The sequence below is a fragment of the Scyliorhinus canicula genome, chromosome 8 (genome assembly GCF_902713615.1).
Source record: "Scyliorhinus canicula chromosome 8, sScyCan1.1, whole genome shotgun sequence".
Lineage (NCBI taxonomy): Eukaryota > Metazoa > Chordata > Chondrichthyes > Carcharhiniformes > Scyliorhinidae > Scyliorhinus > Scyliorhinus canicula.
Window position 1 is genome coordinate 97,853,401 of NC_052153.1, and position 15,299 is coordinate 97,868,699.

At 49.9% G+C, this 15,299-nt stretch overlaps 1 protein-coding gene across 2 annotated transcripts in view; it reads left to right on the forward strand.

The window, feature by feature from the left end:
• The window catches only part of LOC119970404 (E3 ubiquitin-protein ligase MARCHF3), a 103,905-nt gene that overhangs the window by 56,081 nt on the left and 32,525 nt on the right, over positions 1 to 15,299 (forward strand). The window contains exon 2 of one of the 2 annotated variants that reach the window (XM_038804977.1): positions 12,723 to 12,860. The exons of the other annotated variant lie outside the window; for it this stretch is intronic. The gene's annotated coding sequence lies outside the window, so the exon portion shown is untranslated. The remainder of the gene's footprint in view (positions 1 to 12,722; positions 12,861 to 15,299) is intronic. 2 annotated transcript variants of the gene reach the window in all.

Below are 15,299 nucleotides of genomic sequence, written 5' to 3' on the forward strand. Positions count from 1 at the left end.
ACTCTATCCACATTTTTTTGTTAATGGACTTGGGTTGCTGTAAAATGCGAAAAATGCTGTGCCTCAATTGTCTCCAGTTATGCTACATTGTACTGTAGAGTTAGCAGTTCCCATTTGCCCATACTGAATAGGTAGTATGGGTAACTCTCCCACATGCCATGGTTTGGCGGGGGGGGGGGGGGGGGGGGCTGTATTTCATCTTACCATCATGTAGCCACTAAGGATTGGCAGGCTCTGCTTAAACTGAATCTTTGGTTAAATTCCCGCATGGAGTGATTGTGGTAAATGTTAAGAATCTGCAACCTTGACTTCCGGTGGTGACCATGGAGTGAGCGATTGCACATTTGGCAGCTCCCGCTCATGGTGGTCTTTTTCTGGCCTTTAGGCCGGTTTGTCGCAGGAATTCTGTAGTGAAAGGTGCAGAAGTGAGAACAGAAAAAAGTGACCCCTAGTTTATGGAGCTACGGTCTAGAAGTCATCGGAAAAGAACGAACCAGGTGATGGTGGCGAGTGAGAAGCGGACAACGGGTGTGGAGATGGTCGATGGGCCAGTTGGTGAGCTTCCTAAATGAAAAGTTCACCCAACAGCGGCAGAAGGAGAGTGTGGAGGACCTGGCCCGGGCGGTGGACTCATTCAAGGCGGTGGTTGACCGCATGGAGACAAGACCAGGGACAGGCGATCCAGAGGTTGGAGGAGCTGGCGGGGGAACAGGAAGAACAGTCCACCTCGATGGCAGCAGATATAGGCATACTGCGTGACCAGTAGAAGAGACTTCTGGAGAAAGTGGAGGACCTGTAAAATCGTTCTGAGGCAGAATATTCTGCCAGAGAGAATCGAAGGATTGGATGCTGGTGCGTATATGGGGAAGCTGTTGGCGAAGCTGCTTGCAGAAAGTGCGTTTGATCGACCGTTCGGTATTAATAAATATATATGCCCCAAATTGGGATGACGTTGAGTTTGTTAGATGGGTGCTGAGGAAGATCCCTGGCCATCAATTGATTATGGGGGGAGATTTTAACATGGTCCTGGATCAAAGACTGGATCGGTCGAGTGCCACTTCTGGGACGGTATTAGCTATGGCAAAGGAGCTGCGGGGGTTTATGGAGTGCATGGGTGGCTTGATCCGTGGAGATTTGGGGGACCAAGGAATAAGGAGTTTTCATTCTACTCCCATGTGCATATGGTGTATTCTGGATAGACTTCTATGTGATGGACAAAACACTGCTGGCTGAGGTGGTAGATGCTGAATATTCAGCAATTCTGCTGTCAGACCACACTCCGCACATGTTGGACCTGCAAGTTAACAAAGGAGAGGCCCTGGGGATTCGGGTGGCAAGGGACTGGGGGCAGCTTCATAAACTAAATTTGGGCAGGGTGATTGAGCAAATGAAAGGGGACTTCCATAGGTGGGATGTGCTCCCGTTGTCATTGGCAAGGGGTGGGGTACAGACTGTGATGATGACGGTCCTCCCGAGATTACGGTTTGTGTTTCAGTGTCTCTCAATCGTCATCCCCAAGGCATTTTTTAGGAAGATGAACGCGGCGATCTCTGGTTTTATTTTTTTTTAAATAATTTTTATTGAATTTTTCAAAATACAAACATTTAACCCCCCCCTACTTTCACATTTAAATTATACCAAAACAAAGTCAAACCCCCCTACTTAACAAGAAAAAGAAAAAAAAAGTCTCCCCCCCCCCCCCCACCCGCGCGTCCCACCCCCCCCCCCCCCCCCCCCCCCCCCGCCGGCGAACCGTCAGTCAGACCAACTTATCATTTTTAGCAGCGTCCTCGGGCAGGCCTTGCCCGTGCCACCCCCGCTACCGTACTTCCTTCGTCTTTGTCCCCCCTCCCCCCCCCCCCCCCCCTCCTCCCCCCTCCCTCCCGCCCTCCCCTCCCCTCCCGGGTTGCTGCTGTCACGGCCTCAGTCTCTATCTCTGATCCAAGAGGTCTAGGAAGGGTTGCCATCGCCTGGAAAACCCCTGCACCGACCCTCTCAGGGTGAATTTGATCCTTTCCAATTGGATGAAGTTTGCCATGTCGTTTAACCAGGTGTTAACACTCGGAGGCCTTTCGTCCCTCCACTGAATCAGGATCCTCCTCCGAGCCACCAAGGACGCAAAGGCTAATATTCCAGCCTCCCTCGCCTCCTGTACCCCCGGTTCCACCCCAACCCCGAAGATCGCAAGTCCCCATCCTGGCTTGACCCTGGACCACACCACTCTCGACACCGTCCCTGCCACCCCCTTCCAGAACTCCTCCAGTGCCGGACATGCCCAAAACATATGTGCATGATTCGCAGGGCTTCCCGAACATCTAATACACCTGTCTTCACCCCCGAAAAACCGACTCATCCTTGTCCCCGTCATGTGGCCTCTATGCAGTACCTTAAATTGAATGAGACTTAGTCTCGCACATGACGACGACGAGTTGACCCTCTCCAGGGCGTCTGCCCATGTCCCGTCCTCTATCTGTTCCCCCAGCTCTAACTCCCACTTATCTTTCAGCTCCTCTACTGGTACCTCCTCCACCTCCTGCATAATCTTATAGATGTCCGAGATCTTCCCCTCCCCGACCCAGACCCCTGATAGCACCCTATCACTCACCCCCCTGTCGGGGAGCGCGGGGAACCCCGCTACCTGTCGTCTGGCAAATGCCTTCACTTGGAGGTACCTGAACGTGTTCCCCGGGGGGAGCCCAAATTTCTCCTCCAGCTCTCCCAGGCTCGCAAACCTCCCCTCTATAAACAGGTCCCTCAGTTGTCTAATACCCGCCCTCTGCCAGCTCTGGAATCCCCCTCCTGTGTTTCCCGGCGCAAATCTGTGGTTCCCTCTTAGTGGTGCCCCTATCAGACCTCCCACTTCCCCCCTGTGTCGCCTCCACTGCCCCCAGATCTTGAGGGTGGCCGCCACCACCGGGCTCGTGGTATACCTCGTGGGAGGGAGCGGCCATGGTGCCATTACCAGTGCCCCTAAGCTTATGTTGCCGCAGGACGCCCTCTCCATGCGCTTCCAGGCTGCCCCCTCCCCTTCCATCATCCACTTTCGTACCATCGATGTATTTGCCGCCCAGTAATATCCTGAAAGGTTGGGTAACGCCAGCCCTCCACTATCCCTACTCCGCTCCAAAAAGACCCTTCTAACTCTCGGGGTGCCATGTGCCCACACATACCCCATGATACTACTCGTTACCTTCTTGAAAAAGGCCCTGGGGAGGAAGATGGGCAGACACTGGAACAAAAACAAGAACCTCGGGAGGACCGTCATTTTAACTGACTGCACCCTCCCTGCCAGCGACAGCGGCACCATGTCCCACCTCTTAAACTCCTCCTCCATCTGTTCCACCAGTCTGGAAAAGTTCAACTTGTGGAGGGTCCCCCAGTTCTTTGCCACCTGCACCCCCAAATACCTAAAACTTTTAACTGCTCTTTTGAAGGGGAGCCTCCCAATTCCCTCCCCTTGGTCTCCCGGGTGTATTACAAAGACCTCACTTTTCCCCAGATTTAATTTATATCCCGAAAAGTCCCCGAACTCCGCTAGTATCCCCATTACCTCCGGCATTCCCCCCTCCGGGTCTGCCACATACAACAACAAATCATCCGCATAGAGCGAGACCCGATGTTCCTCCCCTCCCCTTGTCAGTCCTCTCCACCCCCCTGAACCCCTCAGTGCCATCGCCAACGGCTCAATCGCTAATGCAAAGAGTAAGGGAGATAGGGGACATCCCTGCCTAGTACCTCGATGGAGCCCAAAATATTCTGACCTCCTCCCGTTTGTTACCACACTTGCCGTCGGAGCTGAATAGAGCAGTTTTACCCACTTGATAAATCCCTCCCCAAACCCAAACCTTTCCAACGTCTCCCACAAGTATTCCCACTCCACCCTGTCAAATGCCTTCTCCGCGTCCAGCGCTACCACTATCTCCGCCTCCCCTTCCACTGCTGGCATCATAATCATATTTAACAATCTCCGGACATTTGTGTTAAGTTGGCGTCCCTTCACGAACCCCGTCTGGTCTTCATGGACTACCCCTGGCACACAGTCCTCTATCCTGGTTGCCAGGACCTTTGCTAACAGCTTGGCGTCAACATTCAGGAGGGAGATGGGCCTGTAGGACCCGCACTGGACCGGGTCCTTGTCCCGCTTCAAAATCAAGGAGATCAGGGCCTGCGACATTGTTGGGGGCAGTACACCCCCCTCGCGCGCCTCATTGAAGGCTCGCACCAGCACTGGACCCACCAAGTCCACAAATTTCCTGTAAAACTCCACCGGGAACCCATCCGGCCCCGGCGCCTTCCCCGCCTGCATCTGGCCTATCCCTTTAATTAGCTCCTGCAGCTCTATCGGCGCCCCCAACCCTTCCACCAGCTCCTCCTGTACCTTTGGGAACCACAATTTGTCGAGAAAGTTCTTCATTCCCCCTCTCCTCTTCGGCGGTTCAGACCTATACAATTCCCTATAGAAGTCCCTAAAGACCCTATTCACCTCTTGCCCCTTCTGCACTACGTCCCCACCCCTCTCTCTCACTCCCCCAATCTCTCTGGCTGCATCTCGCTTACGAAGCTGGTGTGCCAGCATCCTGCTCGCCTTTTCCCCGTACTCATACGCCACACCCTGCGCCCTTCTCCACTGCATTTCCGCCTTCCTAGTGGTCAGTAGGTCGAACCTGGCCTGCAAGCTACGCCGCTCCCTTAATAGCCCCTCCTCTGGCGCCGCCGCATATTTCCTATCTACTTCTAGGAGCTCCCCCACCAGCCTCTCCCTTCCCTGCCTCTCCTTCCTCTCTCTGTGTGCCCTTATGGAGATCAGCTCTCCTCTAATCACTGCTTTCAAGGCCTCCCAGACCGTCCCCACCTGCACCTCACCTGTGTCATTCGTACCCAGATAGTTCTCAATGCCCGTTCTCACCCTTCTGCACACCTCTTCGTCCGCCAACAGCCCTACATCCAGGCGCCACAACGGGCGTTGGTCCCGCGCCTCCCCCATGTCCACGTCCACCCAATGTGGTGCATGGTCCGATATCGCAATGGCCGAGTACTCCGTGTCCTGCACTCTCGGTATCAGCCCCCTGTTCAATACGAAAAAATCGATCCTAGAGTACACTCTGTGGACGTGGGAGAAAAAAGAATACTCACTCGCCCTAGGCCTACCAAATCTCCATGGGTCTACCCCTCCCATCTGCTCCATGAACCCCCTTAACACCTCTGCCGCTGCCGGCCTCCTATTCGTCCTGGAACTCGATCTATCCAGCCCAGGGTCTAACACCGTATTAAAGTCCCCTCCCATGATCAGGCCCCCTGCCTCCAGTCCCGGGATGAGGCCCAGCAGGCGCCTCATAAAACCCGCGTCGTCCCAGTTTGGGGCATACACATTTACCAGTACCACATTCTCTCCCTGCAGCCTACCCCTCACCATCACGTACCTGCCCTCCTTGTCTGCCACCACCTCTGCCGCCACAAACGACACCCTCTTTCCCACCAAAATCGCCACCCCCCGGTTCTTGATATCCAAGCCTGAGTGGAACACCTGTCCCACCCACCCCCTTCTCAGGCGGACCTGATCTGCTACCCTCAAATGAGTCTCCTGCAGCATTGCTACATCAGCCTTCAGTCCCTTCAGGTGTGAGAAGACCCTTGATCTTTTGACCGGCCCATTCAGCCCCCTTACGTTCCACGTGATCAATCGGGTCGCAGAGCGACCCGTCCCTACTCCCTGTCGATTAGCCATGTCTTGTCCCTTGCTCGCCCCGGGTCATCCCTTCTTTTCTGACCCGCTTCCCATAGCGATGGCCCCACCCCCCCGGCTCTCCCCTTCTCGTCCCTGGTCTTTCCAGCAGCAACCCGGTGTCCCCCCCCCCCAGCCCCCCCCCCTTTCCCCCACCCCCCTGGCTAGGACCCCTCCTAGCCGCGATGTACCCCACATCGTACTCCCGAGAGTCAGCTGGTCTCCGCTGACCCGGCTGCTCCTGCCACCTTCCGACTCCTCCCGGTTCACCCCATCTGCGCCCGTGAAAGATCCCCTTAAAACCCCCGAGAAAGACCCGCATAATCAACCCGCTCCCCCCCGTCCCGTCTCCCCAACTTAACGATATAAATACAAATACCCAATGGCAACTAAATACATAAATACTTAACTACATACTTAAATAACAAAATAATTAACTAACTATCAACTAACAGTGTGCCCACCCATCACCCTCCATCAAACAGTATAAATAACCGCAGATAACCATAACCCGAAAAGAAAAAAAGAACAAAAAACCCCCCCAAGCACCCAAAGAAAAAGGGTAAGAGGGGTAAATAACTAAGGGAAATTGGAAACGGGAAAAAACACCCCATAAGAAGCCAACGACCCACAATAGAGATTTCAACAGTACAAATATACAGAAACACCCAACAACTCGAAACCTTCAAATATTCAGAAAAGTCAACCGTTCGAGAAAAAACACCCCAAACACTCCACAAAACTGTTACCCAGTTCCGACCTGGCCTGAAAAAGAAAAGGGCCACTTGCTCAATCAAGAGTCCCCCGGCGGCTACGACCGCCGGTGCTCCCAGGTTTTAGTTCGTGTCCAACTTTTCCTCTTGTACAAAGGTCCAGGCCTCCTCTGGGGACTCGAAATAATGATGTTGGTCCTTGTAGGTGACCCACAAGCGCGCCGGTTGCAGCATTCCAAATTTGATCTTTTTCGCGTGTAGCACCGCCTTTGTCCGGTTGTACCGGGCCCGCCGCTTTGCCACCTCCGCACTCCAGTCCTGGTACACCCTTACCGTCGAGTTCTGCCACTTGCTGCTTTTCTCCCTTTTAGCCCACCTCAGGACTTTCTCTCGATCACTTAGCCGCTGGAACCGCACCAGCACCGCCCTCGGGGGCTCGTTTGCCCTAGGCCTCCTGGCCATGACCCGGTATGCCTCTTCCAATTCCAGGGGCGCCGGACCGGCCCCTTCCCCCATCAGGGAGCTCAACATCTCCGCCACATATCCCGGGAGATCCGACCCCTCCAGGCCTTCTTCCAGGCCCAGGATCCTCAAATTTTTCCTCCTCCTCCGATTGTCCAGCTCCTCGATGCGGCTCTGCCACTTCATGTGGAGTGCCTCGTGCACCTCCACCTTTGCCCCGATGACTGTGGCCTCCTCCTCCCTCGCGTTCATCTCCTGCTGCAGATCTTTAATCGACGCCTCTTGGATCGCCTGGGCTCCCACCAACCTGGTGGCCGTCGCGTTCATGGACTCTAAGAGTTCCACTTTCATCTCCGTGAAAAAACGGAGGAGAACGGCCTGCTGCTCCTCCGCCCATTTCTTCCACTCCTCCGATACACCGCCGGCCGCCATTTTGATTTTCTTCCCCCGCTTTTTTTGGGGAGCTGCTGCCGTTTTTCTTGCCGCTCCACTCCGGGTACCGACCATAAAATCGGTCTAGTTCTCCTCAGGGGACCTTCCCCCACCGGGATTCGTTTTTTCAGCGCCGTTGGGGCCCTCCAATTGGCCCAAAAACACCTTTGTTGCAGGAGCTTCCAAATGTGCGGCTTAGCTAGTCATAGCCGCAACCGGAAGTCCTCGCGATCTCTGGTTTTATATGGGCCAGGAAAGCCCCGAGGGTGAAGATGGTCCTTCTTGAGCGGGGCGCAGTGAGGAGGGCTTGGCCCTTCCGAATTTTATTAACTATTACTGGGCGGCCAATATTTTGGTGATTAGGAAATGAGTAGTTTGGGAAAGGTCGGGGAGGGAACGAGTGGAGGCAGCATCTTGCAAGGGCATGAGTCTGAAGGCTCTGTTAACGGCACCTTTGCCGCTCTCAGCGGCTCAGTACTCCACAAGCCCAGTGGTAGTTGCAGCGCTGAGAGTGTGGGGCCAATGGAGGCAGCACATGAGACTGGAAGGGGCATAGGTATGGTCACCGATCTGTGACAATCACCAGTTCCCTCCGGGGGGTGGGGTGCTGGATGGGGGCTTCAGGAGGTGGCAGCGGGCAGGGATTGAGAGATTTGGGGATCTCTTCATTGAGAAGGGTTTCCCGAGCCTGGAGGAGCTAGAGGAGGAGTTTGAGTAATCGGGTGGGAATAGATTCCAGTACTTGCAGGTACGGGATTTTGTCCAGCGGCAAGTTCCAAGCTTCCCTCGCCTCCCTCTAAGGGAACTACAGGATAAGGTAATGTCTAAAACAGGGGTGGGGGAGGGGCAGGTTCTGGAAATATATAAGGAACTAATGGAGTGGGAAAGAGTCCCAATTGGGGAGGTGAAGAGGAAGTGGGAAAGAGTTGGGAGTGGCGTTGAAAGTCAGGCTATGGGAGAAGGCCCCGGGGAGAGTCGATGCATCCTCGGCGTGTGCCACGCTCAGCCCGATCTAGTTCAAGGTGGTCCACAGGGCTCATATGACGGTGGTCCGGATTAATAGGTTTTTTGAGGAGATGGCGGACAGATGTGGGCGTTGCGGGGGAAGTCCGGCAAATCGTGTACATATGATTTGGGCATGTCTGAAGCTGAGGGTACTTTGGCAGGGATTCTCAGAAGTGATATTAAGAGGTCCTGGAAGGGAGGTGACTTTGAGTCCAGAGGTGGCAATATTTGGAGTATCGGAAGATCCAGAAACCCAGGGGGGAGGAGAGGCCGGTGTTTTGGCCTTTGCCTGCCCGGTGGCCCGGAGACAGATTTTGCTGGGGTTGAGGGACTCGGAGCCTCCAAAGTCAGGGGTGTGGGTCAATGACGTGGCAGAGTTTCTTAAGCTAGAGAAGATTTAAGTTTGCCTTAAGGGGCTCATTACAGGGTTTCACTTGGAGGTGGCAGCCGTTCATCGACTTCTTTAAGGAAAACTGACCGGGGGGGGGGGGGGGGGGGGGGGGGTGAAGCATAAGGGCAGGAAATCTAATATAAGGGTAGCTTGGAGTTAGAGCGGGGGGGAGGTTGGGTATGTTATTATGGGGATTTTGTGTGTGTTGGACTGCTTGCTCTGTTCTTTAGAATGTTATAATTATACATGCCTCAATAAAATATTTTTTAAAAAGAAAGAATCTGCAGCCTTTTGTATTGTGGGTTATTGCAATGATGCCAAACTAGTCTCAAACCATCCTTGGTTGGTCTCCCAGTGCTATGCAGGACCATTGCTTTACAAGACAGTAAATCCAATTCTGTCTTTTAAATATATGGGATTTTTAAGGATTGTCATGGCAAACAGATGTCTCTATTAAAGATCCAAGGACCAAACATGCTAACAACAATAAAAGAAATGGGAAATAAGGGAATCACCAGGAAGGGCCCTTATAGAATACTTTGGGATTATATTCTTTAATTACATCCATTTTTCCCTGAAAAAACTTTTATAGTTTTATATACAAATGGTCACTAGGACACCAAAAAAAACTCTGCTCTGTGGGCGGCACAGTGGTGCATTGGTTAGCACTACCACCTCACGGCGCTGAGGTCCCAGGTTCAATCCCAGCTCTGGGTCACTGTCCGTGTGGAGTTTGCACATTCTCTCCGTGTCTGCGTGGGTTTCACTCCCACAACCCAAAGATGTGCAAGGTAGGTGGATTGGCCATGCTAAATTGCCCCTTAATTGGGGAAAAATGAATAATTGGGTTCTCTAAATTTATTTTTAAAAAAATAAACTCCGCTGTGAGAAACAGGCAAACCCTATGAAATTCTCTACTTCAGAAGGCTGTGGATGGCAAGTCACAATGTTTCAAGAAAGAGATTTTATTTTCGATTTTAATGCAAAAAGGGGTATGAGGAGAAAGCAGGAATAAGGCATTGAGATCGAGGATCAACCATGAGCAGGCAGGCTCGAAGGGCTGAATGGCCTACTCCTGCTTCTAGTTTCTATGCTTCTATGACCCATCTTGTGTATATAAATACCCGTTTTTAAAAAAAAATCATTATTAAAGGACTCTTGGTTAGCGAGGGGTGGAGGGAATGGATTGAGCAAGCGTCCCAGCTCAATATCCCCCCCCCCCAGTTTACTCACGCTTCACCACCTGACCTTTGTTATTGTCTCGAGCCACCATGGCACCTCTTCCAAGTGGCGGTGACTGTCCAGCCGTCTCTCTGGGTCAGAATCGCTGCTCCTGGACCTTGGGTCTTGCTCTCCACCTGTAGCCTTGGTTTCTGGTGCAAACAGCCCTGGCATCAGAACATGTGCTGGCTGTCCTCAGAGTGGAAAGGCCAGAGTGCAAACAAGCTGAATGCAAAAATGGCAATGCAAATCAGATAAACATTTCCTAAAGAGTAAACAATGTTAAACCTGGGAGGTGGAGTTGAAATGCCCATCAGCCATGATTGAATGGCGGAGTGGACTCGATGGGCCGAATGGCCTTACTTCCACTCCTATGTCTTATGGTCTTATGGGGATAGGGTGGAGGTGTGGGCTCAAGTGGGGTGCACTTTCCAAGGGCCGGTGCAAACTCGATGGGTCAAATGGCCTCCTTCTCCACTGTAAATCAATGAAACATTAAGTGGGGCAACCTAAAGGTGAACCTGCTGCACTGTAAAATCTAGTACATCATTCTGTTGGTATATTTCAATTAATTAAAGTTTCTTCTGTATTTTAAGTGCATTTAAAGAAAAATGCTGTACAAAGTCCCATTTTTAATCTCCGATGTGGAAAATAAAGCACTAAATCTCACATGAATATTCAGTCAGTTGAAAGATGCTGTACCATGATGGTGGGTTTGCAGTAGAAATCACTAGTTTGAGTATTTTAGAATCATCGAATTGATACCATGCAGAACAAGGCCCTTCAGCCCATGTCTGCACCAACTCTCCAAATGAGCATTCGACTTGGGGCAATCTCACCACTTGCATTGTTCTTTACAAACAACTGTCTAATTCCCTTTTTGAATGCCTGGATTAAACCTGTCTCCACCAGACTCTCAGGCAGTGCATTCCAGAACTTAACCAGCTGCTGCTTGAAAGTTCTTTTTCTCATATCGCATCTGCTTCTTCTGCCAATTACTTTCAATCTGTGACCCCTTGTTCTTGAGCCTTTCACAAGTGGGAACAGTTTCTCACAATCTACTCTGTCCAGACTCCTCATGATTTTGAATACCTCCACTAAATTTGTTTTCTCTTCTCCAAGGAACATAATCACAATTTATCCAATCTGTCTTTATAACTGAAGTTCCTCATCCCCAGAGTTTTTCGAAGAGGTCACAAAAATGATTGATGCAGGTAGGGCAGTGAATACAGAACTGGCTAGGTCATAGAAGGCAGAGGGTAGAAATGGTAGGGTGCTTTTCTGATTGGAGGGCTGTGACTAGTGGTATTCCGCAGGGATCAGTGCTGGGACCTTTGCTGTTCGTAGTATATATAAATGATTTGGAGGAAAATGTAAGTGGTCTGATTAGTAAGTTTGCAGATGACAAAAAGGTTTGTGGAATTGTGGATAGCGATGAGGACTGTCAGAGGATACAGCAGGATTTAGATTGTTTGGAGACTTGGGCGGAGAGATGGCAGTTTAATCCGGACAATTTTTGGGCAGCACGGTAGCATGGTGGTTAGCATAAATGCTTTACAGCTCCAGGGTCCCAGGTTCGATTCCCGGCTGGGTCACTGTCTGTGCGGAGTCTGCACGTCCTCCCCGTGTGTGCGTGGGTTTCCTCCGGGTGCTCCGGTTTCCTCCCACAGTCCAAAGATGTGCGGGTTAGGTGGAGTGGCCATGTTAAATTGCCCGTAGTGTCCTAAAAAGTAAGGTTAAGGGGGGGTTGTTGGGTTACGGGTATAGGGTGGATACGTGGGTTTGGGTAGGGTGATCATTGCTCGGCACAACACCGAGGGCCGAAGGGCCTGTTCTGTGCTGTACTGTTCTATTCTATGAAATGTGAGGGAATACATTTTGGAAGGTCAAATGCAGGTAGGGAATATACAGTGAATGGTAGTACCCTCAAGAGTATTGAAAGTCAGAGAGATCTAGGTGTACAGGTCCATAGGTCACTGAAAGGGGCAACACAGGTGGAGAAGGTAGTCAAGAAGGCATACGGCATGCTTGCCTTCATTGGCTGGGGCACTGAGTATAATAATTGGCAAGTCGTGTTGCAGCTGTACCGAATCTTAGTTAGGCCACACTTGGAATATAGTGTTCAATTCTGGTCGCCACACTACCAAAAGGATATGGAGGCTTTAGAGAGGGTGCAGAAGAGATTTACCAGGATGTTGCCCAGTATGGAGGGGATTAGCTATGAGGAGCGGTTGAATAAACTCGGTTTGTTCTCACTGGAACGACGGAGGTTGAGGGGCGACCTGATGGAGGTCTACAAAATTATGAGGGTATTAGACAGAGTGGATAGTTAGAGGCTTTTTCAAAGGGTAGAGGGGTCAATTACTAGGGGGCATAGGTTTAAGGTGCGAGGGGCACAGTTTAGAGCAAATGTACGAGGCAAGTTTTTTTACACGGAGGGTAGTGGGTGCCTGGAACTTGCTGCCGGAGGAGGTGGTGGAAGCAGGGCCGATAGTGACGTTTAAGGGGCATCTTGACAAATACATGAATAGGATGGGAATAGAGGGATACGGACTCAGGAAGTGTAGAAGATTTTAGTTTAGACGGGCAGCATGGTCGGCACGGGCTTGGAGGGCCGAAGGGCCTGTTCCTGTGCTGTACTTTTCTTTGTTCTTTGTAACCACCCTCCTGAATCTTTTCTGCACTTTGTCCAATGCACTTCCTGAAGCACAGTGCCCAGAACTGGATGCAATACTCCAGCTGATGTAACCTCCTTGCACCACTGTTTTATTTTCAGCAATACTATAGATTTTGACATGAAGTAAGAAGAAGCAGAAAGTATATCCTCTGCTGAAACGAGTTGTGCCAGATCAAGGAACTGAAGCTATGCATTTTCCACTCCACCCTCCTGCAGATTGACCTCATTTCGCTGACGGTAAATGTTGCAAAGTTTGTTTGCCTTGTTTCAAAATGTACAGGATTTATTTTATCCTTTAACTAATTTATTTTTTAAAAATCATTTGACGTAGCCACCAACTTCCAATACTGCACAAATTTGGTCAATCAAATTTTACTCGACAAAAGAAAATATCATTTTAGGGTGATTTATCTTCAATTATCTGAGCAGTTAAAATCAGCACTTCCCTGAAATCTTTATTGCAACAAAACCAAGATACTAAATGATTATAGAAACAGAAAATCCTGGAAACACTCAGCAGGTCAGGCATTTCTCTCTCCACAGTTGCTGGCTGACCTGCAGATTATTTCCAGCATTTTCTATTTTTATTTCCAGAATCCATGGTACTTTTCTTTTTTGTATGAAATGATTAATCTTTGGTCTTGAATAAATGGGATCGACTAATGCAACATTAGGCAGGAGCAGCACAGTAGCATTGTGGATAGCACAACTGCTTCACAGCTCCAGGGTCCCAGGTGTGATTCCGGCTTGGCTCACTGTCTGTGCGGAGTCTGCACATCCTCCCCGTGTGTGCGTGGGTTTCCTCCAGGTGCTCTGGTTTCCTCCCACAGTCCAAAGATGTGCAGGTTAGGTGGATTGGCCTTAATAAATTGCCCTTAGTGTCCAAAGTTGCCCTTAGTGTTGGGTTGGGTGGGGTTACTGAGTTGTGGGGATGGGGTGGCGGTGTTGACCTTGGGTAGGGTGCTCTTTCCAGGGGCCGGTGCAGACTCGATGGGCCGAATGGCCTCCTGCACTGTAAATTCTATGAGAATTTAATACAAGCATTATTTTGATTCGTAATTTACAGTTTGTTGTCATTAGATTCTTTATTCATTACAGCTGCATATATGGCGTGGCAACATTTTATTACAATTTATGACAAGAGATTAGCTTTCAAGTTGGGTTTAGATTAAGAGATTCAAACCCAACAAATCTAGAATATGAATTTTACAGATGTGGGCTCAAATCAAGTTTTTTTTAAATAGCTTTGAGATTATAATTTAAACAAGAGTAAGATGATCTTCTGATTTGGTACTCCTATTCTGACCCATATAACTAGTATTTACGTTTAGCATCACGGCAAACTGGTTTCACTTTTACTTCAACACTAACCTTTAGTTTAAATTCAGTATCAGTGCCAAACTTGGCACTTTCTAGGGAAGTCAAAACAGATTTGTACCTAGGCAGCTGATCCAGTAGCCACTTTTCTAAATCTTCATAACATAAATGAAACTGAGTGTAGGAAAACACCACTGCACTCCATTGTTCGGAGCTCAGTCCAGATGCAATCCCGTTCATGTGCAGACTTCTCTCCTATACAATGCAATAGAAGTTACAGCTACGTACAAGATAGACTTTGTCAACTGGTTATAACCTGGCTAGAACACCTGTTGCAGCTGAGATGCATAATGTAATTCGCAGCATGGAGAGCCCCACTTTTCTGTTCCCCAAGATCGTGTTTTGCAGATTCTCGGCATATACATCAACTCTCCTCTTTTACAGCCACACCTTTTCACCCATAAATGCGGGTACATTATCACTGGGTGTGAAGGATCAAGCAGGCAATACTGGCTCTGAAGATGTGTGGGAGTTTAAGACACCCCACTTTGTGGGTTCAAAATTGCAACCACCCACGCCAGCAGTTTACTTTTATACTGTGTAAATCAACCCCAATTTCTGGAGGGAATTTTTGAGGCTTTAACGGTCAACTTGTATGTCAACATCTATGGGGCTTGCGTTATAATTCGAGCTGCGGAACATGAAACCTCTCATCTGTGCTAAGAAACTTTGATGGTGATCAGTGAATCTGGTGTGAACCACCAACTGAACTATGACAGATGCAGCAACCATTTGCACTGATAAACTGCAACATAACATTTTCTAGGGTAATTCAGAGGTACGTTATAAAACAAAATATGACTGAACCATATAAGGAGAGACTCTGGAAGATGACCAAAAGCTTAGTTGAAGAGATATTAATGATTTAGATGAGGGAACTGAATGTTCTATCTCCAATTTGCAGATGAGACAAAGCTGGGTGGGAGGGTGAGCTATGAGCAAAATGCAGAGATGCTTGAGTGGGTGATGAGCCATCAATTGAACGCGAGACGAGTTGCTGTACAAAAGTTAGGCTTTAATAAGCTAGAACTTAGCCCTGCGGTCGACTACAATAAAATGGACGACCGCCTGGCGTTCTGACTATTTATACCTCGGTATGGAGGCGTGGTTAACTCAGCCTCTCGACCAATCGGAGAGCTGTCACATGACTGGTCTCAACCAATCAGTCGAAAGGCACATGACCAACCAGGGCCAATGGTAAGCCGGTGTTCTGCACCAATGGCACACAGCTATGCAAATCATACCACCACAGTGGGATTTGGACGAATGAGTGGGTAAATGCATGGAAAATGCAGTATA